At 36.1% G+C, this 4,215-nt stretch overlaps 1 long non-coding RNA gene across 1 annotated transcript; it reads right to left on the bottom strand.

Moving 5' to 3' along the window:
* Positions 1 to 1,357: 1,357 nt before the first annotated feature.
* LOC116804804 lies at positions 1,358 to 1,976 on the bottom strand. The gene is made up of 4 exons (XR_004364820.2): positions 1,934 to 1,976; positions 1,771 to 1,846; positions 1,601 to 1,677; positions 1,358 to 1,533 (listed from the first exon to the last, which is right to left on the bottom strand). It is a non-coding gene; the product is annotated as an uncharacterized LOC116804804 (long non-coding RNA).
* Positions 1,977 to 4,215: the final 2,239 nt, after the last annotated feature.

The raw sequence follows: 4,215 nt of genomic DNA, 5'->3' as shown, positions 1-4,215 counted from the left end.
TTCAGCTGAGCAGCAATTGGGTCGAGTTACTCAATTTATTATTAAAGCGTTTGATGACCATAAATACTGCTCTGCTGTCTATATGGACATAAAAGAAGCCTTCGATCGAGTGTGGCATCCAGGCTTGAAATACAAGCTTAAGAGGCTACTGCCAGATGCTCTCTATCGCATCCTCTGCTGCTATCTAGCAGATCGCACTTTTATTGTTGAGTGTCACGGTGGCTGTCGCTCAGGAATCAAGCAAATTCACGCCGGTGTGCCACAAGGTAGCTTGCTCGGGCCAATCTTGTATAATATATACACCAGCGACATACCAAGGCCATCTCGTCTACGTGGGATTTTGATTGCTACTTATGCTGATGACGTCATTGTTCTATCGGCAGACTCTCGCCAAGCAGATGCGCTCAGTCAGCAGCAAGCTTATATGGATAGTTTGGCCGAATGGGCGAGCAAGTGGTGCATTACAATTAATGCAAATAAAACTATGCATGTCATGCATGCATACAGAGTTATAGCGCCATATCAGGCTATTCGCATTGGCAACGAAACTATTGAAAATGGCACTTCACATCCGTATTTGGGCGTTACTCTAGATTCTAAACTGCGCTTCTCTCAACATGTCACTACGGTCGTTACTAGGGTCAGGGCTAGACTTAAAAAGATAGATTGGCTCATCAACAAAGACAGTAAATTGACGCTTAGAACTAAAGTCATCATATACAAGCAGCTAGTTGCCCCATTATGGCAATATTCGCTACCTGTATGGGGTGCTCTACTATCCGAGTCCCAATTCAGCCGCATTAGAGTGGTTCACAATAAAGCTCTGAGAGCCATTTCTGGTGCTCAGTACTTTATCTCGAACTCTCGCATCAGAACTGAACTGGACGTCTTGTCTGCAGATGAGATACTCAATAATCTCTGCGCTAAATACTACGAGAGACTTCGCGCTCATAGCAACAATCTGGCCAAAAACATAGCCTATGACCCGTTTATCCCACAGCGGATAACTTTGGCTAGATACATGAGTCTTGTTAACACGCATTTAGCCAACGATATTGCATTACGTACTCAGCGACAGCTACAAAGAGAAGCCGACGAAGTAGCTGAAAGTAGAGATCGATACCTTCGCCGACTGGAGGCTCAGCAACGCAACGAAGCTGCACAGGCAGCAGCCCAGCAGCCGCAACGCCTACCTGTTTTTGAAGGTATTGCGCCAATGCCGCGGCCGCTACCACCACCATCACCACTTGCTGCCTATAGGGTCCTATTTAGATCACATAGGGATCAAAGCTAAGTATTTGTTCGAACATTCGCATTATAGAGTATCTAAAATAACAAATTATACACTAACTGAACATCTAATTACAATTCAAAAGTTTATTTTCGGCACATATATACATATATGCAGCGAACTTATGTGACGGCGCTTGCGCCTAAATGCACATTTCGAATTAACTTAAAACTAACTTAATTATGTGGCCTATTGGCTGTAGAGTCCACTTAGCTAATCCTCCTTGCTGTGGTTGATGTACTCTGCAAAGAAAAAATCAACATTAATAGTCTTTTAATGTTTTTATTCACTTTTGCAAAATTCACTTACCTGCTAGTCAGCTTGCAATTAGTGCATTTCTGCTATTTCCAGTTTTGCGCCCCTCTGTACTTTGTATGGCAGCAGCTCTATATATAAAAAGTTAAAAATTAATATTAATTATTAATATCTTTAATTTTACTTTTATAATTATTAATTTCTATTTTGCAAAATTTACTTACCTGCTAGTCAGCTTGCAGTTAATGCAATCTCGCAATCTTCAGTATTTGCGCCCCTCTGCATTTTGTATAATTGCAGCTATATATATGCAAAGATAATAATTAATTAATATTAATTATTAATATCATTAATACCACTAATATAATTATTAATATTTAAACTTACCAATTAGCAGCATCAAATTTGCATTTAATGCAATTTTCAGTCAGCTGTTTTTGTTTCGTTTTGTTTTGATTATGCACTCCGATAGGCACTAAGCCAGGGATGCATCGTCACTTACTCAATTGTACTTGCGATGTTTTGAACGAATATTAATGAAATCCAAATTGCTAAAATGAATTGAAAAGCTATTTTAAATACAAATTATTAAATTTTTATGAATATTAAACTATATTAAATTAATTTAAAAATAATTATTATATAGTTGCAATCAAAATCAAACATATGTCTACACATTCGATATATTGCAGCAAATATCGCTATGCATAAACATTGTAAATATGTAAACTAAACTAAATAATAATTAAAACTAGTATATAATTAATTAATAACATGAACTTTAGAACTTTAATATAAAAAATTATTATCAATTGTTAATTCTTATTGTTCATAGTCTTTGACTTGCCATATATGTAGTTACTCTCGATAACTCCCCGATAACTATGTAACAACTTACTACTGCACAAACATTGTATGGTGACAGTTGTGCATATTCTTTTAGCTATTGCAACTTAAATGTAAAATGAAAAGAAAATAATTATCTATATTAATTATAATTAATTTTCTGTAATTTAAACTATTTTTAGCTTATGCCCATATTGGAGAAAATGACCAGACTTTGTCTCGATTTTTCTCCATAATTCCAATTAGCTACTCTGGGCTAATTTCTCAGTGCATCTTGCAGATGCTTATTAATTGAAAAAGAAAATTGAATTATACTAATTATGCTATCTATTACTATTGTAAAATTTATATCTTATTTATCTAATTAGTCTTTTATCAGCTACTCAAGCACTTTATTGTTATTTTGAATTATCTTTAATTTGCTCTTTTTTTTAATATTTTGTAACATTAAGCTGCACTGTTATTTTTGTGCACTTATGGCCATTTAAATTTAATCATTTAATGAAAAGTTTCGACAAATATAGTCCTTTTTAGATTTTAATTATCTCATAGGCGCTATTTATATTTATAAAAAAATGCTATTGTGAAGTATTAAATAAATAAAGAGTATCCCCGTACTCTTCCCCTCATCATGCAGCTGCAGGTCAGCTGTTCATGTACGAGAATGGGAAGAGGCGGAGATCACTAATGTGTGTTCTTTGTAGACATACGAACAGAAAAGTTCTCTTGGAAGCACTTACACATTAAGGATTCTGGTTTTGAATGCAGCTGGTCTGTATAATAAACTGGAAAGATTTTGAATCCCAAACAGGATACCAGTTCCAGAAGAGATGACGTTTCCAGACAGGATGCCATTCCTAATCAAGATATCTATACATTCACTAACACATAATTAATCAAACTACTTTTGTATTTCACTTCACATTTAATGTAACACTCACATTTGAGACCTACACACAATAGGCGTCAACAAATTTACTATATTATACAGTAGTATAGCAGTAAATAAATAAATATAGTCAGTCAGTCAGCCTCATGCGGACCTGACTATTCAAATCAAATCAATCAACCAGCTATAAAGGCTGCAAGTCTTTTAAAGAAGCATGCAAAATCAAGGAGTCAACAAAATTGCAACAAGCAAATAGGCTTGTGGTTGATTTGATGCATCAGGGTAGCCTTAGCAATAGTGCTGCTACTGCTAAAATCATTAATCGACATATTGACAATTCTAAATCAACCAAATCTGCTCAGTCGTCAAAACATCTGACAATACAGCAAGTAATGCGGAACCATCAAGCTAAATTGCAGCAGCAAGCTCAAGAGCCTCGAGTGGTTCCCACAAATATGTCCAAGCAATCGCAGCAACAAGGTCAAAAGTCTGCTGGCCTGCTTTCAGCTAAATTGGTAGAAAAATCGAGTTATGCTGATGCAATAAAAATGGGCATAACTAATAAGCAAAAACCATCTACTGCAGTAAAAACGCAACAAGGTCAGCAAGTACTGCAGCGTCAACAAAATGCTCAACCAGTACCTATAAATCTGAACAATCAACACCAACGGTCACTTCAGCAGTTGCGCCAAATTCGATCAAATGATGGTCATGGACATGAAGACGATCAACATGCCAGCTGGCGATTTAGAAGTCGTAGCCGTAGTAATGCTCGGCTCACTGTTAATAATGATAGCGATATCAAAACATTAAATGCAAAGTTTGATACCTTAATTGAGTTAATGCTTGATGAGCGCAAACGATCTGTTCCCATGAAAGTCAGTAGTATAGAAAATCTTAATGCGAAGATGGATCAGCTTATTACTATGTTGAC

The sequence above is a fragment of the Drosophila mojavensis genome, unplaced genomic scaffold, assembly GCF_018153725.1.
Source record: "Drosophila mojavensis isolate 15081-1352.22 unplaced genomic scaffold, ASM1815372v1 contig_44, whole genome shotgun sequence".
Classification (NCBI taxonomy): domain Eukaryota; kingdom Metazoa; phylum Arthropoda; class Insecta; order Diptera; family Drosophilidae; genus Drosophila; species Drosophila mojavensis.
The sequence above is the reverse complement of the archived record's forward strand: the minus strand, read 5'-3'. Positions and strand labels throughout refer to the sequence as shown.